Consider the following 27600-nt stretch of genomic DNA (forward strand, 5'->3'; position numbering starts at 1 on the left):
GCCTTCTGTCTCTGTGGGTCTGACGACTCTAGGAATCTCATCTAAGTGGAATCACACAATATCTGTCCTTTTGTGACTGGCTTATTTCACTTAGCATAACGTCCTCAAGGTTTATCCACACTGCAGCCTGTGTTAGAATTCCCCTCCTTTGTAAGGCTGAATATTATTCCACAGTAGGTATACCCCACATTTCACAAACCCTAGCTTTTAACCATAACCCTGAACAAAGATGCGTGAGTCTTAGTAGATTTTTTATTTATTTATTTATTTATTTTTTGGTGAGGAAGATTAGCCCTGAGCCAGCATATGTTGCCAATCTTCCTCTTTTTGCTTGAAGAAGATTGTCCCTGACCTAACATCCATGCCCATCTTCCTCTATTTTGTATGTGGGATGCCACCAGAGCATGGTTGATGAGCAGTGTGTAGGTCTGTGCCACGGATCCAAATCAGCAAACCCTGGGCCTTTGAAGCCAAATATGCAAACTTAACCACTATGCCACCGGGCCAGCCCCTCTTAGTAGATTTTTATAACTTTTTAAAAATTTATTTATTTTTCCTTTGAAATAATTTCAAACTTAAAGAAAACTTGCAAGAATAGTACAAATAATCCTTTTTTCTGAACCATTTGGGAAGAGTTGTTGACCCGATGCCCCAAGCACTTTAACATGTAATTCCTTCCAAGAAAGACAGCCTCCTCTGTGCCACAGTAAAGGCACCAGGAAGTTAACGTTAACACATCACTGCTGCCCAAGCCTCAGGCCTGGTTTAAGTTTTGCCCGCTGTCCTGATTGCATCCTTTACAGGAAAGTGTCTCAGTTTAGAACCCAATGCTGCGTTTGGTTGTCACATCTCTTTGTGTCCTTCTGTCTGGAACAGTTCTTTTTTAAGACTACAGCCCAGATCTTCTGTTGAACACCCCTAAATTGGGTTTGTCTGACGATTCCTCATAATTAGATTCAGATTCTGCTGCTTTGGCAGGAATATCGCAGAAGCGATGCTGTCTTCTTTTCATAGCATCCTCTTAGGTGCGTGAGTTAGATTTGCCCCTTTACTGGTGATGTTAACTTTGATCACTTGATTAAAGTCGTGTCTGCCAGATTATTCTTGTCCCTGTGTAATTAATCGGTATCTTGTGGGGAGGCGCTTAAAGACTGTAAATATTCTGTTCTTTATCAAATGTTTACACCTATGGATGTTCCTCAGTCGAACCAAGTATCACTGTGCCGAGCGCCCAGTGGTCATTTTGTAATTCCATCCTTCCTTCTACATTTGTTAGTCAGCATCCTACTGAATTAAAAGCTTTCTCTTGTCCCTGTTTACTTATTCACTTATTTGTGTCTATTTGTGTAGACTCACAGATTCCTATTTTATTCAATGTTCTATAATCTGATGTTATCATTATTTCTTTTGATGCTCAAATTGTCCCAGATTTGGCCAGTGAGTGGCCCTTCAGGCTGGCTTTTGTGTCCGTAGAACATTTCTCCATCTCTCCTTGAGCACTTCTGTACTTTCTGGCACAGCGAGATGCTCCAAGATCATTTTGTGCTTTCCCTGCCCCCGCCCTGGAGTCTGCCATTTCTCCAAGGATCCTGGATTCCTTCGACTGGTATTTAAAAATCAGACCTGGGTGCTAGATGCCTTGCTGCTCCCAGGCCCTCTCAGGGTTCAGTCTAGCTTCCTTCCTTCCTTTAATTGGAATTTTCCTACCACTCTCCCATTATCCTCAATACGTTTACATTAGATCAGTCACCTCTATACAGAACCAATCTCCCATCACTGCCACCACCCCAGCCCCACACAGATGTCGCCTCACTCTTCTGGCTCTGATACCCCACACTGATCTACTGCCCCTGACTCCCGTCTCCATGGACGCTTACCTTGCTCAGCCCCACCTGGTGGCTCAGCGACTATTTAAAAACTTTTGGCCTGACCCCTACTTTGAAATCTTATGGTATGAACTGACAACTCCTTCCTGGGAAGGAACTGGCCAGGGGGTTGTGACAATGAGATGAAGAGAAGATCAAGAGATGAAATGGCTGAAGCAGTGAATCCACACCATGTGACAGCCCCTGCCAGGTGGAGCGGGGAGCTCAGCTGACCTCAGCCTGGGCTACAAGAGGAAGCAGGAGGTTACCTCCCTGATGGATGGTGGACCAGGGAGAGCAGGTTTGCAGTCGAGCTAGTCCTTTCTTTTCTCTTCGTTCCCGCTGTCTTATTGTCTCCATCTGCCCCCATCTGCTTTTTTTCACTGTGGCTCAGTGTCAGCCACTCTGGTGACAGGTCATCTGTCTTTCTATGCCTGCCCAAGAGTCATTCCTCATACACCAGGCTAGACCACGTTGGGCATACCCACCAGATTCTGTGAAAGTCCATGTCGCTGTTTTCACAAGTTGTGGAAACTAACAGGAACTTATTTATATTCCATAAGTTATTAATAAGCTAGGAGTTTACTGGTTTCCATTCCAAGTACAAATCTCTCCATAAACGCTTGGGCAAGGGTAGATGAAAACACAGTGAGCATTATTGGATGAAATCGCCATAAAGGGAGTATTGTAATACGTCATTCCATTTTCCCTCATTAAGACTACTCTGGGAACATCTTGTGGTTTGCAGTTGTAAAATGGGTCCCATCTGACCTGGGGGCCCAAGACCACTTCCATCCTGCTTGGCCCAGCCTCCCACCTCCCCACAAGTCCCTGAGGGAGATGTTTGCACAGTTGACGCTGGTAAAGTGGTCCCTTATTATCAGTGGAGCCTTTGGCCCCAAACCCTGACACAGAACTCCAGGGACCCCAGCTGGACCACACAGGGGGCTGTGTTTGCCCAAGCCAGGTCTAGGGTGACATGGCCTTGAACCAAAGCCAGCCTTGAGAAGGCCAGCTCCGCCTGTTTCCTTGGGCCTAACCCAACTCTTGGGACTTACCATTCCAGTAGATGCAGGCCTCTCCCACTTGAGGCAGAAGAGAGTGAGAAAGGTGGACAGCAAGAGAGGCACATAGTAGGCCTGCAGTTCCAGAGTGGAGCCAAACTGAGTCGAGGAGCGTGTCAGGACATGTCGGAACAGGGAAAGCCGCATGCTGGGCGGCCGCGAGAGAGGGAGGACAGCGCGAGAAATGGAGACGGCTCTTCCAGGGCCAGCAGAGCCAGGCCTGTCCTCTTCGCTTGCCTCCTAAGCAGGAAAGAACAAGCACGAGGACGCCAGGGCCTGCCTTGAGGGAGCAGAGCCAGCTCTGCACCTGCTCTACTCTCATGAGACGGTCAGAGAAGGCGATGACCGAGGATACAGCGTCTGTGATGGAGACAGCGGCTCCACGCTGGCCCGCGGCCCACCAGGGCCCTGCAACCTGACCCCTTCCAACAGGACTCACTCCCCCGGGGGGTGGGGGCCTCCTTGGTGGGGTCAGCTTGAGGGCAGAGTGAAGGGAGGCCGGAGGGGGCCTTCTGCAAATCTGTCCAGAACTAAATCAGCAAATCTAGTTGTAAGAACTAGAGAAAGGGGGGTGTGCCCAGAGGTGGCCTTGGGGATGGCTTCCAGGCGCCCGCCTGTGGGACTGACCACGGACCTACGGCCCATCCAGTTGTGAGGAGTGGCACAGACACACCCTCAAGGGACAGGGTCGCCTCCCTTGACCTCTACCTGGTTATCCAGCAGCTCTTCTCGTTCCGTGGGCTCTGGGGCGTGGCCCTTCTCTCCCGGCCAGGCTCCGTGGGAATGAAGAGGGATAGACCAGGGGTAGCAGTAGGACAAGAGACAGCTTAGAAACGCTCGCCTCACTTCGGTCACCTCTTTCCATTATTTATCAAATGCGACGGGGCCCGCAGAGCACTGGCCGCGCATGGCATGCGGTAGGTGCTTACTAAACACTGTTGTTGCCCGGAGCGGCGGCTGTGGGTGACTCACTGGGCCGTGGAATGCAGAGGAGCCCTGATCTCCGAGTGTTACGATGGGGAACCGAGGCACAGAGCTGCGTAGCAGGGCTGCGCACGGCAAGGGCTGCTCTCCTGCACGAGGTCTGGGAGCCCGCTCAAGGCAGGGACTCTGTCCTCCGAGGGGAGCAGAGCAGGACCCACAAGATGCGGGGAAGGGAGAAGAAAGCTGGAGAAGCTGGCGCGTGGACTCCGCAGAGGTGTGGGAGAGGCGAGACAGAAGAGCTGAGAGGAAAGGGGGTCAGCGGCCAGGCGCACCTCTCGGGGAGGGTGGAGCCGGGACACAGGAAGCGGGATGGAGGGAGCCTCGGCAGGAGGCCGCGCTACCAGTCTGAGCGCTGGAGTGAAGCCCACCTGGGTTAACGCGTCAGATGGACCCCTCTGTAGCCGGTGGCCCTGGGCAAGTCCTCCTAAGCCTGAGCCTCCACTGCCTCGCCAGTAAAATGGGGGAAATGGTAGCTTCCTCTTCACAGGCTGAGATGACGTGTCCAGTGTGCAGCTCTCAATGCTCTCTCAACTGCAGTGGTCGTTGTCACTGAGCCAGAGAGATGGCTGAGTGGGGCAGAGTGAGGCCAGGCCTGCCATCCTTCCTGGATACACTCCATGTAGTCATGCCAGAAGAGAGAACCAGCAAGACTCTGCCTGCAGGACAGGTCAGGAGGAAAACAGCTTGCGTTCCCCCGGAGGAAAAGTTTCCATCAGAAGACAGCTTCTTGGTCTGACTGCCAGGCTCCTTCCCTCACGATTTGGAGGAGCTGGGTGATGCGCCCCGGCTCTGTCACTTCCTACCTGTGCAGCCGTGGGCAAGTCACTGGTCCCCTCTGAACCTCAGTCTCTTCATCTATAAAATTGCTTTGAGGATTATAGGTAATCGTTAAACAGAAACTATTGGTGTTAATTTTACCCGGGGAGGCAAAATAACCAAATTTCAGAGAGATCAGTGCTCAAATCCCAGCTCCCCCAAAAAGTAGCTCAGCAGCCTTGAGCAAGTTTCTGCACCTCTCTGTTTCCTCATCCATGTGGAGTAAATAACTGAACAATGCATGTGAAGCCCTTAGTACAGCCTGGTATGTAGTAAGGACTTAAAAACCAGGGGCTGTGGTTATTACTGCCTGTCTGTTTCACTCTCAGCCTGAACCAGCCCCTGGCCTGACCCTGCCTCCTATCTCACCCCACTTTTGACCCTGGTTTTCTGCCCAGTGTGGCCTGAAAGGTCTCTTTGTGAGGCAGCCAGCCAGGCCCAACCACAGTGTTGGGTCCGTCCGTGCCACGGCCATTAACGGATGGAGGCAGGGTAGGTAAACAGTGGCTCCCTGGTGGCCCTGGAGGCCAGGTGGAGGGAGACAGCCTGGTCTGATGGAAATAGCAGCAGAGCCCAGGGACAGGGACAGGGCGGGCCACGAAAGACCCTTGCCAGGTGGGGCAGCAAGGGGGCGCTGAAGCCAGAGGGCATGCAGGCCGAGTCCCGGCTTCTGGCTCACCCTCGCCCTGCTGGGCCTGCAGCGCCCTGCCCTGGGTTCTTTGTTCTTCTTCTAACTTGGCCATGACCTGCCCAGAGCGAGCACCTGCCTCTCAGTGCTCCCGGCTCACTGGCCCCCAGGTGTGACCACAACAGTGGTATCAGCGGCCCCAGGTCCCTACACAGCATCTCATCTAACACACTCCCCGTCCCAATGCGGTCAGTGCCGTCACAGACGAAAAACGCTGAGTCTCAGGAAAACGACCAGCCCGACACAGAGCTGGTGAGAGACACCTGGGATAGATTCCAAGTCGACCCCCAGGCCTCCACTTCCCCCCAGCTCCATGCCGGAGAATCACTGCTGCCGGCCCTGAGTCCCCTAGAGTCAGCCCCGCGGGCTGACCGCGCCTGCCCTTCCTCTGACCCCAGCCCGCGCCCACACCCCGAAGCAGCAAGAGAGGGAGCCGAGTGACTGCACGAACGCAAGCAGAGATGGGGAGTGGGTGGGAAGCGCTTCTCTGAAGGAGAAGGGGATGGACCGGGCGTGGGTCAGCACTTTGCACACTGCTTTGCAAGCACTAATTCATTTCACCCTCAGAACCACCCCTCGACAGGGTGAGTGGTCCCGTCCCCATTTTACAGCTGAAGAACAGAGACTGGAGGTTAAGGGAGGCGCCCGAGGTGCCCATGCCCCTCAGAGGCAGGGCTGAGTGTGGACCGGGGCTGGGATGTGGTGAGGCCCACAGGGTGGGGCCCCCCGAGGGCAGGCCCTGACCCCTTCCTCTCTGTGTGGCCACCGCCCTGCGTGGACGGGGCAGCGTTGGCGATCACTGCGAGTCTGCTTAATGAAGGGACACACAGGTAAACAGACAGGTTACTTCTTGGGCTCCTTGAGGTTCTAGAAGCACAGTGGAGGTGTTAAAATCACGGAATCTGGAGGCTGGCCCCGTGGCCGAGTGGTTAAGTTCGCGTGCTCCACTGCAGGCGGCCCAGTGTTTCGTTGGTTCGAATCCTGGGCGCGGACATGGCACTGCTCATCAGACCACGCTGAGGCAGCGTCTCACATGCCACAACTAGAAGGACCCACAACGAAGAATATACAACTATGTACAGGGGGCTTTGGAGAGAAAAAGGAAAAAATAAAATCTTTAAAAAAAAAAAAAAAATCACGGAATCTGGAGCCACGCTGCCAGCTGTGTGTTCTCGAGTGAGTTTCTTCAACCTTCCGTCCCTCAGTTTTCCCACCTGTAACATGGGAGTCACGTGGCGCCCACCTCATTGGGTCAATACGTGGAGCCAGTGGGTCAGCATTCATAACATTCTTGGAGCATTTCCTGGCACAAAATAAGTTCCAAGTGCGTGTTTATAGCTTTCTCAATTGGAACAAGTCACAGCCGTGTGCACCTTTAAGATTATCATTTATCTAAGCTAGTATTTGACCAAAGTGACACGAATGTCTCCTCTTGGTCGCTTGTGGATTTGGACGCATTTGCACAACCTCTTGAATTATGTTTTGTTTCACATCTGAGACTGACAGCAGGCCTTGATCAGGAACATTTGAGGAGGGCGTCCCCGATTAGTCTTGGTTCATGAGTCACTTTGCTTTCTTTCTGTTTAAGGTGAAGCAGCAGGAAGGAGTAATTTTTAATGCCAAAGCTGGAAACGTTCTGTGTTGCTGGGAAAAGCACAGAGCAGAGCTTCTCGGAAGCCCTAGGGTGAAGATAAAAATGGAAACGACCAGTGGGTGCTGGAAAGTGGCATTCCCGGGCGGGAGCTCGGAGTGTGGTCAGGTGTGGAGGGGCCCGGAGAGCTGTCCCCTCACGACAGCGGGGGAAGGGCCCGCAGGCCTTGCCAAGGGAGCCAGCGCAGACAAAAGGCAGCATCCACTCAGTCGTTCCATACACGCCTGTCACCTGTGCCTCTGGGACCAGGCCCTGGTGTCACGAATACGGGCCCCTGCCTTTGGGGAACTCACTTCCATGGTGGGATGCAGATGCAGCAGTGAAACGGCGTGGCAGAACCTCCCAAGCGCACCATGGCCCTGCTTTCAAACGCGCGTGGGAGAATGGAGAAGACGTCCTCTCCGAGGGAGAACGCTGTATTTCCCTGAAAGAAATATTCCGACAGAAGGATTGGGATGGAGGGTGAGCCCTTCAGCACAGGCACCAATGGACAATTTGACCAAGGGCTGCAGAGTCAAGGGGACAAGGACGGGAATGTGTCTCCTCCCAAGTAGAAGGAAAGGAAGACTGGCGACGAGATATGGGAGCACTGGGGCCCCCTGGGCACAGGGCAGAGAGCAACAGCTTGGTGACAGCATGACCAAAGAGAAGGCAGGGGAGAAGAACTTTCTAAAAGGGATCTCAGGGTTTCCTTTACTATTGTGGAAAGCGCCACATGACCCCAGGCTCAGCCCATTTACTCAGTCTTGGGTACAGCCCACATTGATGGCTGCTGTTTGTGTGTAAGTGGACGAGCTTGAGAGCGCTGGGGGGCTGGGCCTTAGAGAAATGACAGCCACTGTGTGCCGGGCCTCATGCGAGGTGCTTCCCACGGGCTGACCATTTAATCCTCATGACAGCCCTGTAAGGTGAGCCCTTTCATTGTCCCATTTTCCAGGTGAGGAAAGTGAGGCACAAAGAGGAAACACCTTGCGGAATGGTCACAGTCAGCAGGCGCTGGGGCCGTGACTTGAGCCCAGGGGGCCCTGCCTTAGACCTGGTCACAGGGACCTTGCCCAGGCCACACACGTCAGAGGCCCATGCTCCGTCCTCCTTTGCCCATGCCTCTCCCACAGGGCAAGGACCAAGGGACATACCCACCTGGATCCCAGGTCCCTCCCCGGTTCTAGACCGTGCCCTTGGTACTCAGTACCTCAGAATCCCCTCCCAAAGTGGTTCTGTCAGGTAGGACCAGGATGACCCTGATCAAAGTGTGTTGGAAGGAATGGACACAGAGGCCCCCATGGAGAACTCGCCGCATCAGGCTGCTCAGGCTGCCGTCACAAAATGCCACAGACGGGGGCCTTAAACAACAGAAATGTATTTTCTCTCAGTTCTGGAGGCTAGAACTCCACAATCAGGGGGCCAGAATGGTGGGGTTCTGGGGAGGGCCCTCTCCCTGCTTGCAGATGGCCCCTCTCTCCCCGTGTCCTCACGTGCTGGAGAGAGAGCGCACCAGCTCTAAGGGGGCTCTTCTTATAAGGACACTAGTTCAATCAGAGCAGGGCCCTACCTAGCCTTAGTTACTTCCACAAAGGCCTCGTCTCCAAATACAGTCATATTAGGGGTTAGGGCTTCAATGTATGAATGCGGGATGGGGAGGAACAACACAAACACTCAGTCCATAATACTTACCAGGAAGAACATGGGAGTCTAGGTGGTGAATGATTCAGGCTCAACGCCTGACAGCTGGTGGAAGCTGCTCAGGGGGAATAATGTCTGAACATAACCAAGGGAGCCAACTTTGGAGCCCAAGTGTGGGACCACTGCAGACACAGCAGACACGGAGAGCAAGGACCTGGCACAGCGGTTTGCATGTCCACAGGGCTGCGCAGGGCTGGTGGTCAACACCGCCACCTGGTGGTTCAGGGAGACAAGAGTCACAGAGGGCCGTTGACTCGCCAGTTCTCTCTGCATCTGGTATTTCAGAAGCAGGACCAAGTAAGGCCCCGGGGTTTTTGGAAAATTCAAAAGCAAGATGTTAAACTTTATAATAAGAGTTTGAGGGGGAAGTAGAATTCAAGTGATTAATTAGAAAAAAAGAGAGATGACCAGATTCATACCCTAAGTGATTGGCATGGGTAGTCCTAGTTCCACAGGAAATCAATGTATCTGCATGGCTTTTCAGCAACTTGGTAATAAAAGGCTTCAGCTGCTCAGAATGGCTGCCCTTTTAACACCAAATGTTGACAAGAATGTGGAGCAACAGAAACTCTCATTCACTGCTGGTGGGCAAAACGGGTGCAAAACGGGGCAGCCACTTTGGAAGACAGCATGGTGGTTTCTTACAAAACTAAACACACTCTCACCATACGATCCAGCAATCACGGTCCTTGGTATTTACCCAAAGGGGCTGAAAACTTGTGTCCACACAAAAACCTGCACACAGACGTTTATAGCAGCTTTATTCATAATTACCAAAACTTGGAAGCAATCAAGATGTCACTCAACCAGTAGGTGAATGGATACATAAACTGTGGTACATGCAGACAATGGAATATTATTCAGCGCTAAAAACAAATAAACCATCAAGCCATGAAAAGACATGGAGGAAACTTAAAGGCATATTACTAAGTGAAAGAAGCCAGTCTGAAAAGGCTACATACCGTACGATTCCAACTATATGCCATTCTGGAAAAGGCTAAACTCTGGAGACAGCAAAAGGTCAGTGGCTGCCAGGGGTGGAGGGTGAGAGATGAACAGGCTGAGCACAGAGGAATTTTAGGGCAGAGAAAATACTCTGTAGAATATCATAATGGTGGATACATGTTATTATACACTTGCCCAAACCCATGAATGTGCAACACCAAGAGTGAGCCCTAGTGTAAACTATGGACTCTGGGTGATAATGTGGTGTCAGTGCGGGTCCATGCATTATAACCAATGTCCCGCTCTGGTGGAGGATGCTGATAACGGGGAGGCTGCCGCAGGGGTGCTGGGGCAGGGGCTATACGGGAACTCTCTGTACCCTCCTCTCAATTTTGCTGTGAACCTAAAACTGCTCTAAAAAATAAAGTCTTTTAAAACAAAGCAGTGGAAATGTGGAAGAGGTTAGTTTTAAGTTTTAATAATAGTTTAGTTTCAATAGTTTTAAGGATCGAGAGCTGGAGCTGTGTGTCAGAAGATGGAGTATCTTCGTCGCCACTCACCATCAGTTTTTTGTAATCTGCCGTTTTGCAGACAGTGTGCAGCCATCGTGCCGTGTCATCCTCACCTGCAGTTAGAGAAACTGAGGGGCAGAGAGGCCCCAGGGAATTGTCCAAGGTCAAACAGCAGGCCAGCGGCGGATCTGGGATTCCAACCAGTTTTGTCGCCACTCTGCCTGTCTCTCTGTAGGAGGGGGGAGCCTGCAGCAAGTGTTGGGGAGAGTCTGAAAGCTAATTTCACAAACCTGCTAGCCCTGCTAGCCCTGCTAGCAGGTTCTCTAGACATCTCTTCTCAGTTCGGGACTCAGGAATTCAGCCCTGAACCTGTCCACAGGCAGCTATGGGAGGGTATTTTCTGTCCACTCGCAATGGATTTGTGCACAGGGCACATGACCCCCGCAAGAAACTTCATCTCAGGCCTAGAAGTCTGCAGGCGGCTCAATGACAGAACAAGCCAGAATCCTGTGTCTCCTGCAGCCTGTGTGCCAGAGTGTGGGCAGAGCTCATGGCCCTGATGGCACTGAGGAAGGATGGTGAGATGACTAACAAGCAGAAACCTCAACCTCTCCTTCTGGAAAGAAACCTTGGCCCTTAAATGATACCAACTCCAACCTGGCAGGGACTGCGTGACCGGGGCCAGGCTCTCACTGAACCCCTTGAGTCAGTCACAGCAAGTGACCTCCAGAATCAAGAGGACAGACAGTGGCCATAAAGTTTCCTGGGGCCTGACAAATTTTGGCAATTGCAACATTTTATTAGATGGCTGGCCCTCTGCAGTAAAAATAACCTTTGTATTTAGTAGCCAGAACTTGTTTTTTCCAAATTGCTTTTGCCTTTCATTAAACAGCCCAAACCAGATGGGTCTGTCCTTTCATCACAAAGTGGAAAAATTCTTGGTGGCATTCTCCCAGAGCTGGGACCTGCTCAGGAGTCCCAAGGGCCCCTCAGCCGTGATCAGGTGGTTCTGGGGCTTTCACTGGAGACTTTGTCCCTTCAGGAGTTCTGGGCACACAGCTTGGTGCTGGCCACTCACCCAGAGATATGAAAAGGAGAAGAGACACTGGGACAGATTATTTTCTGTGGTTTTATAACTTTGACTTTTTTTCTTAACAGTCTGCTCAGACCAAAAGAAAGAAAACTGTCCCACTATTGTTTGGGAAACCCTGAGTATGTTGTGTCACGATTCCAAGGCATGTTGACAGGCGTGAGTGGTGGCCCAGGGCCCGCCAGCCCTCTTTCCCTATGCCTGTGAGGAAGGGAGAGGCAGGGCATGTTCTCCCTCCCATCCCCTTCTCCCTGAGGGGCACCAGCCCCCTTTGACCCTAAAGGGTGCAGGAGCAATGGGCCTGGGGACGTCCCCCTGCCCCACTCACCCCTTTGATTGATGACAGATTTCAAGTGAGTGGTTCCAATCTCCTGTACAGATTTCCAGATCGTTTCTGTAGCCCCTCCACTCTCACGGCGGGGGGCACGACTTGCGCTCTGTGAGTGTGGGCTGCACAGAGTGACTTCCTTCCAAAGAGGGCGTGTGCACAGGGGGAAAGGTAACTGGACAGTGGAGAGGCCTCGCAAACGCTGCCTGGCCAGGTGACCGAGGTCAACGTCAACCACGACAATTCATATCGACAGTATCCATCCTTGATGCGATGTGGTGTAAATGGCACTTTATCTGTGTGTCTTCCTCCCCAAACCTATAACCTTAGTCTAGTCACGAGAGAAATAACAAATTCCGGTTGAGGGACAGCCTACAAGGCACCTGACCAGCACTCCTCAAACTGTCAGGTCATCAAAAACAAGGAAAGCCTGAGAAACCGTCACGGCCCACAGGAGCCTAAGGAGACATGGTCACTGACTGTAAGGTGTGTCCCGGATGGGCTCCTGGACAGAGAAAGGACATTAAGTAAACATTGTGGAAATCCGAATTAATATTAGTTAGTAAGAGCGCGTCGATATTGTTCATTAATTGTGACAAACGTGCCATGCTAACAGAAGATGTTACTAATAGAGGAGACTGAGTGGGGACACAGGGGAACTCCCTGCATTGCCTTTGCAATCCTTCTGTAAAGCTAAAACTGCTCGAAAATGTATTTTTATAAATGACGGGGTCCAGATTCACCCTCGGCCTTCTCACCAGCCCTGGTGTCTTAGCTGGTCTGCCAGTCGACTTGACATATTTATATACTTACCTATTTTGCTTTCCCATTTGGGAGATATTTGTACGAGATATTGTTTAGTCTACCAAGCCAGTAAGATGGACACAGCAGTATCCCTCAGGCCTCCTCAGGGAGCTCCCAAGGGTCTGGGGCCACCATCCTGTTTGAATGCTTCTTGCACAGCTACGAGACTCAGGCAGGTATCTCACAGCGAGCTGGGTGGTCAATGAAGAAGAATAAAGAGCATGTCTGCGACTTGTGGACGGCTAACATCCTGGGCACTGTTTTGAAGGCAGACGGACAGGAGCCCCCCAGGCCCTCCGCAGAATTGTACCGCACCCCAATCCCGTGCCCTGGCAGTGCAAAGGCCCCTCGGATTTGTGCAGCTGCCCGGGAAGCAAGAGACTTCATTCCACAGCTCAGGTCTCTCTCTGCATTTCTGCCTTCGTGTATGCAGGCTCCGGGGAACTCGGCCCCTCCCTCGATTTCCACAAAATCTCACCGATGCCAAGCATTTTTAGAATGAGGAGGTGTCTGTGAAGTTCACGGGCGTAGGGGGAGATGGAGGAGGACTTTACGTCTCAGCGACTCAAACGCTTCCTACTGGACACCAGACCTTCCTGTCCTTGAATGACCACCCGCTATGGAGACTCAAGGGGCTCTCCGCGGGTCCTCCGCCCCACCAGCTCCCCAACATCACCCCCACTCTGGGCTCCTCTCTCTCTCTCCCTCTTAGGCAAAAAATCAAGACTCTCATTTTCTCATGCAGAACAGCTTAGCTGCACGTTTACTGCTTGGGTTCCTGTCCACATCCTTGTTATCTGGGTCACAACTTACACCCCAACCAGCTCACCAAGGTATTTTCCCGGACAAAGACAGCTCCCTTCCTAAGAGGGATCCTGCTGGCAGCAGTTAAGAAAATCTCTGCCTAATCATGTCTAGCATCCACGTGGCCACTCGTCCTCTACCCTTCTGCACTCATCTACCCTCTGCCATCTAAGAATAAACTCCAGCTTTTAGTGTTAATGCTTGTCCACATCATCCTCCTCTTAATCTCCTATCCATAAACTTCCTTCAGTCAAAGTTGCAGCTGAGACACACTCACTTTGCTGCCTTGAATTATGTACACATTTGACTCGACACTGAAGGGAAACTAACCAAGTACAGAACCACAGTTCTTACTCCTCGAGTTAGTCTTATCCTCTTTGGGTAAAAATTTACTCTTGTAAATATTAAAGTCGATAATAAAAAGAACAAGATAATAAAAACATGTTTGGGTCCCTATAGAATTGCTTTTTCTTAATCAAGCTTTGGTAGTTTGCTCTGCACATTGAAAGAGGCCATGAGGGGATGTCATAAGAAACTCAGTTTTGCTTACTGTGGGGATGTTGCTGAGGATAACACTGTTTGGATCCTTCTTCCTTCTTTGCTTTGACTGCTAGGGAGCTCAAGTTATAGCCCATCCCAATTAACTAACTGGAATCTTAGGACAAACGTGGTACCATAACCTCATATACCATATAATTCATCCAACTAAAGTACAAGGTTCAATGGCTTGTATTCACATGGTTGTGCATCCATCACCACAATCAACTTTAGAACATCTTCATTACTCCAAAAAGAAACCCCATACCCCTTAGCCATCACCCCTCAATTCCCACATTTCCCCCAGCCTTGGGCACCCACTAATCACTATCACTATGGATTTGCCTAATCTGCCTATTACATATAAATGGAGTCATACAATATGTGGCCCTTTGTGACTAGCATAGTGTTTTCAAGGTCCATCCACGTTGTAACATATCAGTACTCCATTCCTGTTTATTGCTGAATAATATTCCATTGTGTGGATGTACCATATTTCATTTATCCATTCATCAGCTGATGGACTCTTGGGTTGTTTGCACTTTGTTCTATTATGAATAATGATTCTACGAACATTTGTGTACAAGTTTTTGTGGGACATAAGTTCTCATTTCTCTTGGATATACACGTCGGAATGGAATTGCTGGATCATACGGTAACTATGTTTAACCATTTGAGGAGCTGCCAGTCTGTCTCCTTCTTTGCTTTAACTGTTTTCCACAGTTCTGCACCATTTTACATTCCCACCAGCAGTCCACGAGGGCTCTAGTTTCTCCACATTCTTCCCAACACTGTTCGTCTCTATCTCTGACCATACCCGTCCTGGTGGGCGAGAAGTGGTACTCACTTTGGTTCTGATTTGCACGTCCCTGATGATAACGATGCTGAGCATCTTTCCATGTGCTTATTTGCCATTTGTATATCTTCTTTGGAGAAATGTCTATTCCGGTCCTTTGCCCATTTTGTTGATTGGGTTGTTTGTCTTTTTATCATTGAGTTGTAATAGTTTCTAAATTCTAGATACGAGTCTCTCATCAGATATATGATTTTCCAAATCCTTCTCCAGTTCTGCAGACTGTCTTCTCCTTGTTGATGTCCTTTGAAGACCAAAAGTTTTTAATTTTAATGATGTCCAGTTTATGTTTTCTTTTGTTGCTTGTGCCTTTGGTATCATTTCTAAGATACTATTGTCTAATCCAAGGTCATAAAGATTTATACCTCTGTTTCCTTCTAAGAGTTTTACAGCTTCAACAGTTCCATTTAGGTCTCTGATTCATTTTGAATTAATTTTTACACAGGATGTGAGGTACGAGTCCAAATTCATTCTTTTGCATGTGGATATCCAGTTGTCCCAACAGCATTTATTGGAAAGATTATTCTTCCCCCCTTTAACTGTCCTGGCAGTGTTATCAAAACTCAGTTGACCATAAATGTGAGAGTTTATTTCTAGAGTCTCGATTCTGTTCCCCGTCTGTCTCTCCTGAGGACAGCACCACACTGTCTTGATTACTACAGTGTTCTAAGAAGTTTTGAAATCAGGAAGCGTGAGTCCTCCAACCTGGTTCTTTTTCAAGGTTGTTTTGTCTATTTGGGGTTCTATGAATTTCTGTATGAATTTTGGAATCAGCTTGTCAATTTCTGCAAAGAAGCTCCCTGGGATTTGACAGGGACTGAGTTGGCTCTGTGGATAAATTTCGGAGAACTGCCCTCTGTATTCATTTCCTGGGGCCGCCTTAACAAGGTACCACAAACTGGCAGCTTAAACAGCAGAAACGTATCATCACACAGCACTGGAGGCTGGAAGTCTGAGATCAAGGTGTTGGCAGGGTTGGTTCCTTCTGAGGGCTGTGAGGGAGGAGCTGTTCCAGGCGTCTCCCCTGGCTCATGGTATTTTCCTGGTAATCTTTGGCACTCCTTGTCATGAAGATGCATCACTCTCATCTCTGCCTCCATTTTTACGTGGCGTAAAGATATCCTTTGTATAACGACATGTCCTTTTTATACATGTCCTTTTAATAAAGACACCTATTATTGAATTAGGCCCATTCTAATAACCTTATCTTCATTGGATCATTTGCAAAGACTCTATTTCCAAATAAGGTCACCTTCAAAGGGACTGGGGGTTAAGATCTCAATCCTTTGGGGGGACACAATTCAACCATCCCCATCTTCATGATAGTGAGTCTCCCAATCCATGAACATGGGATGTCTTTTCATTTATTTAAGTCTTTAATTTCTTTCAACACTGCTTTGCAATTTTCAGAGTATATGTTTTACACTTCTTTTCATTTATTTCTTGTATTTTTCTTTTTGATGCTATTATTACAAATAGAATTGTTTTCTTAATTTCACTTGCAGTTTACTCGTTGTTACTGCATCAAAGCACAATTGATTTTTGTGTATGGATCTTGTATCCTGCAACCTTGCTGAGTTTGTTTATTCGTTCTAATAGTTTTTTAGTGGATTCCTTAGGTTTTTCTATCTGAAAATAGAGAGAGTTTTACGTCTTCTGTTCCAATCGTATGCCTTTTATTTCATTTTCTTTCCTATTAATTTTCGTTTGTCCTGATTTCTGCATTAATTTTCCTGTTTTTTTTTCATGTGGTACATATTTATGTAAGCCATCCCAAATCATTTGGTGGAATCTAAATAAACACATTTAAAATTAAAATGCCTACTTTATTAATACGGTATGTTTTTTTCTTTTCAATTCACTCAGATGTCCTGAATTTTGACAATGAATCCTTCCTGTATAGAAATTTTAGGGGAAAACCACCCAAAATTCCTGATAATCTGGCAACTTAATTATCTACCAAGTATTGGTAACAATCATTATCCTTCAAAATGACGCTTTGGAAGAAGGATAATATATAAATAGGTTTCATCCTAGAAAAACCCACTAAAAGTTTTTAAAATTACACTAGTACGAGGGTATCACGTTGTCGTTAAGAAAGCTCTCAGAACTCCAAGTTCACAGAGAGGTCTGTGACATACGGTGAGTCTGACGCTGTCCCTTGCCTTCCCCCAGGGCAGGCCCATGAGCTGCTTCACCTCCAGCCCTGTTGCTGGTGCTGTGTCTGACGTGCAATGAGTATTTAGTGATTGCTGGTCGATTCTAACTCAGCTGAGCCGAGCTTGCTATCTTCCGCCTGAAGAATTATATTTTAATGTATTTCTAATCTCAAATGCTTTTCATTCTGATGACATATTAATACTTCCATAACCATTTTAGTGGTGGCTAAATGCACACTCCTACCAGGTATGTGGCGCTTCCGGGCTGTGGAGCTAGTGAATGAGAAGCTATTTCCCTCCTGTTGCCTGTCAGCCACAGAGAATCTGCTCTGGGCTCTCCAAGGATGGACTGGCCTCCATGGGGCTGGTGTCCACGGACAGATCCAGGAATTTTCAGAAGAGCGACAGGAGGGCTGGTTCAGGGGACCCTGTACATTTCTGTGCCTCCAGGCCTCATCATTGTTCAGTGTGAGGCCTCTCGTTATTTACTGCCTTTCATTCCCCTGCCAGTTATTTACTGCTGGAAACAAAGCACCCCAAAAGTTTGTAGCTTTGCCACATCACAGTTTATGGACGAGGAATTCAGCAGGACTCTTCTGCTCTGTGTGGCATCCACCCAGGTCACTCCATGTGACGAGCTCGTAGGAGGTCTGGGCTGGTCTAGAGCATCTGAGACGGCTTTACTTACACGTCTGGTGACTTTGGGATTGGGAGCTGGCTGGAAGGCTGGGCCCAACTGGGACCACCAACCGGAATGCCTAAACATGGCCTCTCCAGCAAGGGGTGAGGGGAGCTGGTTTCATGCAGGGTGGCTCAGAGCTCCCAGAGACAGGGTACCACGAGAGAGGGTGTACAAACTGCCAACCTCTTAAGACCCAGGCCTGGAAACCGACACACACCACTTCTTCAGTATCCTACTGGCCACAGCAGTCACAAGCCCACCCAGGGGCGTAGACCCCACTTCTGGAGGGAAGCAGTGCCAAAGAATGTGGACGCACACACTGCAACCTCCACTTCCCCTCACAACCCCTCCCTTCATAGGCAGCCTTTCTGAGCGTTTCACGTGCATCCTTGGATTTGAATGTAGTCTGTTCCGTATGTTACGTCAATCTGTGTGTACATCACATCCCCCGCTCGGACTGATGGGGGCCCCCAGGGATAGCCACCTGAGTGGCCTGCAACTCCCCTGCTGGAAACGATGCTGGATGAGCATCTTCTGAGCACTTCCTCTAGGACAGAGTGTCTCTGGCTGTACACCAAGGCGTGGCCTTGCTGGGTCAGCAGCGGGGAATTACACAGTTAACTTGAACCAGCGCAGTCAGACTGCTCTGCCCGGCAGCAGCTCCTGCCCACACCCCCTTACAGGGCCCCAGGGGTCCCCTTCCCCTGCACTCTGGCCAACACTCGACATTACCCGACTTTTGAATTTTCACCAGTCCCGTGACAAGCCTAGAAAGAGACAACTTAAAAACAGTAAAGGAGAGGCTTCTTCCCCTGCACATAACAGAGATCTGACAAGACCACCAGCACAGGATGTAGAGTCGAACCGCAGGGTGCCAGGGCTGAGCCGCTGGAGAAGCCGCAAGTGCTCAGGGACGGAGCACGGAAGCAGCCCGCAGAAGAGCACGAATGCTCTAGCAGTGGGTTAGAGGGAAATGGCCTCCTCTTTTAAACTCAATCCCCTCGACAACAGTCAAGACGAAGGCAGAGAGTAGGCTACGCCCTGGGGAGAAAAGTGAGAACTCATAAACTGCAGATGTTTCTTTCATTGTGGTTTCTTGTTTGTTTGTTTCTTGCACAAGTGAGATAGTCAAACCATCGAGAATTACACGTGAAGGCCCCTCTAACGCTTCCATGTTACCTGCCTCCCTGTGGTAACAAGGGTTCCATATTTGCTGGGAGCTTCCCAGAACTTTTCCTGTGCATCTGAATGCGTGGATGCATGCAAATGATTTGAGTCTGTTGGCAAAATTCTTTACACAATGCCATCACAGCAGGCATGTGTACATATATACATATTTCTGGAAATTGCTTTTTTTGTGTAATAAATTTTGAGGACCATTCTATGATATACATAATACTAATTTCATTTTACCTTCACAATGACCCTATGAGGCAGGGGCTATTGTTATTGTCCATATTACAGATGGAGAAACTATAGCACAGAGAGGTTAAATGACTTGCCTAAGATCATACAGCAAGTAAGTGGCCAAGCTGGGACTTCAACCTTGGCCGTCTGTCTTCAGAGCACAAGTGCTTAATCACTCTTCTGGAACGCTTCGTTTTAACCAGGCATCACAGTCCACGTGTGGGTGGGGGGGCTGGTGTATTTGACCCTCTCTTCTTGATGAGCGTTTGCTGTGTCCAGGATTCCCCTGGTACCAGTGACGCTGCAGTGGGGATCCCTGGGCAGCAGTGGTGGGGCTCTCTGCAGGGTAGACCTGAGGTGGAGCATGCACAGGTCACATTTCCACAAATGCTCCCACCTTCCACTCCGCATCCCCCTCGCTGCCACCAGAGCCTCACCGGGAAGAAGGAACAGCCTGAGGAGAGGTACAGGGATGTGGTTGCGGGAATGACAAGAAGTCCCACGAGGCTGCAGGGAGGGGTCTGCTTGCCAACCGTGAACATTATTTATCTATTTTATTCTCTGCGAATTTAATGGGCATTGTAAAGCTATTTCACTGTGGTTTTGGTTTGCATCGCCCCAATTACCCAGGAATACAAGCATCTTTTTGTATGTTTAGGAGCCATTTGTATTTTTATGCTATGAGCGTTGTGTTCATATTCCTTCTTCACTGTCCCAGAGGGACGTTCATCCCTGTGACTCGTAGGTGCTGTAATACCATGGGACACCAGCCGTTTGTCAGTTACCAATGCCACAAATATGGTCTCCCACCCCCGCTGCTCACACAGCACAAGCTTAACAATGGGGCTCAGGAGGGTCAGAGGGCAGAGGAGTTCCCACCCCAGCAGGCCAGGCAGACGCGTGAATGGCGGCCTCCCTGAAGGACTGCTGGACCACAGACACCAATGCACGCGAACATGCGCCTCCCCACGGATGCTGCTGTTCCGTTTCCATCCCAAAGAATGGCCACGTGCGTGGACAACAGTTTAGCTGCAAAGATGCTCATGCCAGCTTTGTTAATAAGGTAAAAAATTTAAGAAACACTTAAATACCCAGCAATACGACATGGGGTAAATAAGCTATAGCTTCCTCACCGGCAGGAATGCAGTGTCGCCATGAAAAAAGATGTGATAGAGGTACATTTTGTGACTATACTACCAAGGGAAAAATTAGAGGGCGTGAATGATTTTGTCTAGTATTATCCAATTTTTGCAAAAATTTTAAAAGTTCAGACTGGTAAGATATACCCCAAAATGTTGACAGTGGTTTTTCTCTGAGTGGAGCTATTAGGGGGTAGTTTTATTGTCTTCTCTTTGCTAATCTGAATTTTCCTAAATTTCTATAAATAACATAGATTACTTTTATAACAACAACAATATATATATATATATTTTTTTTTTTTTTTTTTTTTTTTCCTCTCCCTCTCTTTAACTGCCTCTGGCAGCTGGCTCCAAGTGGCCCTCAGCAAGCCTCGCCTCCTGGCCTCCATGCTCCTACGGACTCAACTCTCACACTGAGTCAGAGCCGGTCAGTGTGACCGCAGAAAACTGCAGAAGGGAGGGTGTGTGACGTCCCAGGCTAGGTCACAGGGCACTGTGACTTCCCCCTTTCTCTTGGGTCACTTGTTCTGAGGGAAAGGTGCCTGGTGCGAGGTTGCTGGAGCAGCCCTGTGCAGAGGCCCGAGGCAAGGGCAAGCAAGGCCTTTGCCACAGCCAGCACCGACGTGCTGACCGTCCCAGTGAGCCGCCGGGGAATGGGGCCTCCAGCCCTGTCCAGCCCTCAGGTGACCGCCACCCCTGCTGATGTCTTGGCTCAACCTCACGAGAGAGCTGGAGCCAGACCTCCCGGCTCAGCTGATCTGAATTCCTGACTCATGGAAACTGAAAGTATCAATGTTTCCTGCCGTTTTAAGCCACTACATTTGGGATAATTCATTACGCAGCAGCAGATAACTAAGATCAAGTCTGGTACCAGACGTGGGTTGCCTCTGGAACACAAGCCTGCAAATGTGGGCGAGGCTTTGGAACTGGGCAGTGGGCAGAGCAGGAGGACTTGGAAGAGAGTGACTGAGGTCAAAGGGCATCAAATTAGCAGGGGGATGTTGGTGAAGATTTAAAGGAAAATGCCTTGGAAACTGGAAGAAAGGGCACCGCTGTTAGGCAGAAATCTGGCAACGCTGCAGGAACACGGAAAGTGGAGAGGGTACCTCATCAGTTGGGCCATCTAGTTCAGGATCCAGTTTCCAGGCAAGTCCAGGCACTGGGATCCTCCACTCAAGGGGTCTGACTGTTACGAGTACAGAAGTTCAGCTCTCATCCAGCAGCCTGAGCTGTGCCCACTGGCCTCCGTGCAGCTGGCCGACTGGGAAGCGAGAGGGCCGTGATTCTCGCTGATTCCGGCCGGGTCTCGGAGAGCGCGGGAGTGAGACAAGGTAGGGTTCCTGTCCCCCAGGGTCTAGAGCAGATGAGGCCCTCGTTCTGTTTCTGAAGGAGGGAGGGAGTGGAGGTGCCCCAGGGGAGCTGGGAATCAACACTCCGCCCTGCCCAGTGGCCTGCATGGGCCACCAGAAGCCTGTAAACTTAGTGACAAAGCAAATGGACCAGGGCCAGGTGTACTTTGGGGCACCTGTGCCCCTCCGGATAGGGTTTGCATGCTGGAGGTCCCCCCACGTTGTTCTCCCTAACGACAGAAGCACTGGCATGCCTGCTGCCCAGATGACAGGGTACATGATGGCCTGAACTTTAAAATGATTTTCCTTCATTCACTGGTAACACGTATTTGTCCTTCTGCTTGTCCATTGTCTTTGAAGGCCCTTCTTAGCTTTGGAGAATTCCCTCCTTCTGGGTCCCTGACTCCCCAGAGGAGCCAGAAACTGTTTCCCAGAACCAGGGTGCCAGCCCACCAGACAGAGGCACAGCAGCAGACTCGGATTGAGAGCCAGTGGCGCCTGGTGGAGGCCGGGAGATGCCAGGACCAGCAGCAGCGGATCCAGGGGAGCGCCCAGCCCATTTGTGTGGTGGCTCTGCTCAGCACTGGCCACCATCTCACTCCCTGGACCTGCCCTGTGGTGGCACATTCAGGCTGTGTCCCTGCTGCACAGCCTCTCAGCCTGAACCTCAGGCTGCTCAAGAGATGCTGGAAGCCCCCCAATATCCTGTAATAAATTCCATTTCTGCTTAAACTCGTGCTCTTCGAACCTCTTTACTCCTCTGCCCTCCTCTCCTACTTCTTCTTGCTCATGCACTCCCACCACACTGGACTTCTTGCTGTTCTTTGAACCTGCAAGAATGCTCCCTGCCTCAGGGCCTTTGCACTGGCTGTTCCCTCTGTTTAGAATGCTCTCCCCCCAGGTGCCTACATGACTTAAGCCCTCGCCTCTTCAAAACTTTGTTAGAATGGCATTTTCTGAATTTTGCTTTCCTGATTACCCAGTTTGCAACTCCTCCAGCACACCCCATATCCCTTGCCTGCTCATCCCCCCATCCCTTTTTTTTTTTTGAGGAAGATCAGTCCTGAGCTAACATCTGTGCCCATCTTCCTCGACTTTATAAGTGGGACGCCTGCCACAGCATGGCTTGCCAAGCGGTGTGTAGGTCTGCACCCACAGTCTGAACTGGTGAACCCCAGGCTGCAGAAGCAGAATGTGAGAACTTAACTGCTGTGCCAGCAGGCTGCTCCCCCCACCCCATTTTTCATAGCACTTATCTCCTCAAACATTGACTTTATCAACTTATCATTTATAGTCTTTCTCCAAGTGGGCAGGAATTTGGGTCTGTTTTATTCAATGATGTTTCCCCTGTACCTAAAACAGTGCTTGTCACGTTGTGGGCCCTCAACAAATATTTGTTGAATAAATGAATGAATGAATTGAAAGAATGAATGATTAGAAGAGGCGTCACTGAATCGTGACAGTTAACCAAGTCATTTAGGACGCGGTTGAGCGATGGGGATATCTCGAGGAAGAACATTCAGGCAGAGGGAACAGCCAGTGCAAAGGACCTGAGGTGGATGTGTGCTGGTGTGTTTAAGCAACAGCACAGAAGCCAGTGTGGCTGGAAAGGAGCAAGGACAGGAAGGGTGGGAAAGAAATCGGAGAGGTAGGGAGGCATTCACTCTGAGACAGGAACGCGCTGGGGAGTTTAGAACAGGGATGTGACACGATCTAATTTATGATTTATAAACATCATTCTGTCTGCTGTATAGACAAGAGACTCCAAGGGAGGCAAAGAAGCGGAGAGACTCGTTAGAAAATGTCTTTGTTGGGAGAGCTGGGGCACAGGCGTGGAGGTGGTGAGAGGAGGGCGGATTCGGAGCATGTTTTGAAAGAAGAACAGATCAGACCTGCTCTTGGGTTGCATGTGCAGCATGAGAGCAGAGAGGCATCAGAGACAACTCCAGGCTGTAACCTGAGCATCTCAAAGGACCGAGTGCCACCTACTGAGCAGGGCAAGGGGATCAGGCTGGGACTGGGGAGTTAGGGGCTCCATTTGGGCTCATTGAGCGTGAGGCGCCTACTGGACGTCTAAGGGGAGACGTCAAAGGAGCAGGCGCACGACGAGCCCGGCGTCCACGGAGCCGCGGGCCGCTGGGCAGACGCGGGAGCTGCCAGCCCGCGGGCGCGGTCGGCGAGGAGCCTCCGGGCTCGCCGCGCAGGGAGCAGGTGCCGGGACGGCGGTCCAGGGGCCCAGGAGAGAGCGTCCGGACCCGGACGAAGACCAGGGAGGGAGCAGGGCGCCGCGGGCGAGCCCAGCAGGTGGCGAGGGCGGGGTGCGCTGAGGCCCCAGCCCGCCGTCGCCGACGGCGCTCTCCCACCTGCGAAGACGAGCCTGCTCCTTCCTCTTCTCCTGCCCTGTTAGCAAGCCCGGGGGCCCTGGGGACGCGGGACAGGACTGCAGGCCCGCTCTGCCCCCGCAGGCACTTTCCTCGTCGAGTTGAGACTGTCTCCCTCGGTGCAAATAGGACTCGAGGGTCCCGCCTCGGAGGTCGGCGAGACATTGCACAGGAGCTCTCCGGGCGTATTGAGAAGTGGGAAGGACGGTTTCATGGAGGAAAATGGAAGACCCCAGGGGCGCCCCCTCGGTGGGAGAGGCACCTCCGGGCAAGGGAGAGGAGGGGGGAGGCACACATTGCTGCTTTCCTCTTCTGTAACAGGGATCAACAAAAAATGCTCTAAGGGACATTAGCGCCAGGACTGGAGAGATCTGATAAGCCTGTGATGACATAGCAGCACCGCACCCGCGCTCCTGTTCCCGACTCTGATACCCGGACGGGGTCACGAGGGAAGGACCCTGCCCCCAGGAAGCACCCGCTGAGCCATCATGGGAGGGAGCCTCAGGCCCGCCACGCACTCTCGCGGCGCTCCAGCTTGTGCAATAATAACATGCACTTAGAGAGAGAGCAAAGTGACACCGCAAATGTGGCAAAATATTCACAATGGAGGGATCCGACAGAAGCACAGGAAAGGGCGCCATTGCCGCCGCTGCTCAGTGAGTTTGGAATCCTTGCAAAGCAAGAGTCGTCTGGAAGACCTTAAAAATGTCCGTAGTCTGTTCTCCGGGTTTGTTTGAACATTGTTCACTGACAATAACATCGACGTGTTGCTAGAGTGTTAGAGCTTTTGACGATTAAGTAAAGTAAGTGAAACTTATGACCTGTAAGTCACAAGCTGTTCAATATTAATTATTATATTTGGTTGTCATTCTAGTTATTAATACGATTATTGCACTTATTATTATTATTATTGCTGTTGCTGCTATTTCGAGTAGTTCTCGAGGTTCAGGGGTGTCCCCTGGGGCGCCAGCCGGCTCCGTCTCCAGCCCCCCCACCCGGCCCCCCGCGCGGGGCGCGCTCAGCGGCCGCAGCCCGCTCGCCGGCTCCGGCACTGCCCGGCTCTGCCCACCAGAGGGCGCGCGGGGCTCCTGCTTGGGCGCCGGCCGGGCGGAACCCAGCTCCACTCCCCCGTCCCTTCTTTTCCCTGCAGAGTTGGCTGTTGGCTCCAGAGCGACATTGAAAATGCATAAAATACAATAATTACTTCTAGAGACTGGATCTGGGGAGATGCATTAAATCTACCAGTGCGGACCACCTACTCCACGACACCGAGGGGGCTATACACAGGTGGCAACGGAGCAGTCTGTGCACCAGATTTGGCCCCTAGATGTCCTCTTTCCAGCCCTCATCGTGTCTGAAAAGCTGAACTGGAGGGCAATATTTTAAAATTGGGAGACTTCACATAAAATCCAGATTTCTGTCTTTGCTTATAAAATGGGGTGGAGGGAGCCCACATCCTCACATGGCAATACCTCTCTGGAGCTCTGCAGCAGTTGCCCTCTTTGGACTAGGCATACATTCCAGCTTACCACGGTCCCCATCAGACCCTATCGCCTCACCCTGGGGCCACCTCACTGCCTGTCACCTATCATGTCTGCTGTGTCACCTGCCTGGCCCTGTGGGCATCTGGCTCTGCCACCCAGACCTACAGGAAAGCCCAGATTAGTCAGATACCCTGAGAATGGGTCAGTTCCCAACAGTCCCACTTTCCGGCCAACTGCCATTTAAGAAAAACCCTTGAGGTTGCCAGGTTTTCTGGGAACACATTTTTATTATTATTATTATATAATATGTTGCCATGCCTCCATGTCATCATTACAAGCACTGTGGAAACACAGAGGCAGACGCTTGAGTTCAAGCCTGGGCAACATTGAACAGTCACCTAACCGTTCCATGCCTCAGTTTCCCTGTCTGTAAATTGAGGGTATTCATAGCCTCGTAGGATGCTTTGGGAATAAAGGAGACAATCCACGTGAAAGCACTCAGCCAGCACCTGGCACACAGTAAGAGCCAAATGAGTGTTAGCTGTTACTATCATTAATCATTACACAGGGGCCTGAACCCATGACAAATGAGGTCAGTGGTTCTCAAACTCGAGGGCACGTCAAAGTCACCGGAAGGTCTGGGGGGGGCGCACAGATGGCTGGGCCCCACCTGCAGAGTTTCTGACTCCACAGGTGTAGGCTGGGGCTGGAGACGGTGCATTTTCTAGCAAGTGACTGTAAGTTCCCTGGCGACTGCTGATCTGCTGAGCACACTCTGAGAAGCGCTGCTGTGCACTTCGGGGCAAGCTCGCCAGGTTAGGGTATGTGCCTACACATTTGCTTGTTTCTCTTTGAAAGAGTCGCGCTAAGTCTTAGAATCGGCACATAGAAAGTGCTTAAAAGAGTGCCTAGCAAATAATGCTCAATACGTTAGCATCTAATCACTAAATAGAGAATAACGGGGAACATCTAGAACCAAAGAGAAGGATGGAGGGAGAGGGAACTTGGGGCCACAGGGCCCGGAGCTTGGCAGGGGCGCCCTGTTCTCATCGCTCAACAAGCCTATGAAGAAGGAACACGCGAGGAAAATGGTTCTTGGGAAGGAAGGGCCGTCCGCCAGGCCGCCCGGGTACCCCAAACCCAGGTCTGTCTGCTCCGCAGGGTCTGGGGTCTTGCCACTGCCCCATGTCCCTCTGAGCTGTAGCTAATCTGAGTTTCACCCCTGGATCTAGCAGTGGCCCTGGCCAGAGTATTCTACAAAACGCCTGCCCCCTGCGGCCCACCACACGGTCAGAGTCCACCACACGGCAAGAGACACAGTCAGAAGGACAGGCCCCCGGGCCCTATGGGAGGGAGGGAGGCGTGTGGGGGAACGCCCCCGGGCAGGGGGCCGGCAATGGCAGTGGGCCCTGGTTTGGGGCAGGCTCCTGAGGGAGGCAGGACTATCCGTGACCGAGTCCAGCCCTTCATCTCCCAGATTAGTGAAGGGCAAATAGCCCAAATCATCCCTGAATCCAAAGGGAGCCAGGGTTTTGGACGGGGCTCATCCTAGACCCCCAAAAGGCTCGAGCCCGTTTCCAGGAACTGCAGGGTGGGACGTGCCCCCGTTCATGCGGCCCCAAGGATGTCTGCTGGCAGGAGGCAGGGACAGAGCCTGGGTGTCACATGCTGTGCATGCAGCCCCTGCTGTGTGATGGAGCAGAGAGGAGGGGGGAGGGGCTGCTGCTGCGAGAGCCCATCCCCAGCCCCAGGGGCTACACTCCACCCAGAGCTTCTAGCCACCTTAGGACCCTGAATTCGGCGCTGTCTTTCCAGAGCGAGGAAGGCGCCTTTGTCGGGAGCCCTCCCAGCACACTATGCTGCCGGCTCGTCAGCCTGCTGAGAACCCTGCGCTGCGGAGCCCTGGGACACGGGTCCTCCCTCTGTGCCCCTGCCCGCGCCCTGTATTGGTGGGGATGGACCAGCCGCCAGCACCAGGGCACTGCGTGCACCTGAGTAGGTGCTCAAAGACCTGGGGTGGGATAACGAGCTGGCGGGTGGGCTGGGGCAGGCAGGCTCAGGGCTGACCCTACGCGGTGCAGACTCCCTGCACCTGCCGGGAGTGGGGCTGAATTCCGACTCACGTGCCTGTGGCCTTGGAAGAGGAAGTTTGTCCCTGTGCTCAGCCATCAGAAGGAGCCAGCCGACTTTCCCGGGGCTCCAGGAGGGCTCAGCATCAAGGAGCAAAGTCACGGCTTCCCATCCTCGCCGCTGAATGAAGGAAGTTTTGCCCCGGTTTAACCTCAAGATAGAATTCTGTGACAAGGCTGCTGTGCCGAGCTGAGAGTCCTGGGTGTCTTGGACAAGCAATCAGGAAGGACTCCAGGAGGCTGGGC

The 27600-nt window shown here is 51.1% G+C and overlaps 1 long non-coding RNA gene across 1 annotated transcript; it reads right to left on the bottom strand.

The window, feature by feature from the left end:
• Positions 1-244: 244 nt before the first annotated feature.
• Positions 245-27600, bottom strand: LOC138917250 (uncharacterized). Its single transcript, XR_011424992.1, has 4 exons — positions 27353-27600; positions 8743-8964; positions 7362-7492; positions 245-7096 (listed from the first exon to the last, which is right to left on the bottom strand). It is a non-coding gene; the product is annotated as an uncharacterized lncRNA (long non-coding RNA).

Source organism: Equus caballus, chromosome 14 (assembly GCF_041296265.1).
Source record: "Equus caballus isolate H_3958 breed thoroughbred chromosome 14, TB-T2T, whole genome shotgun sequence".
NCBI lineage: Eukaryota > Metazoa > Chordata > Mammalia > Perissodactyla > Equidae > Equus > Equus caballus.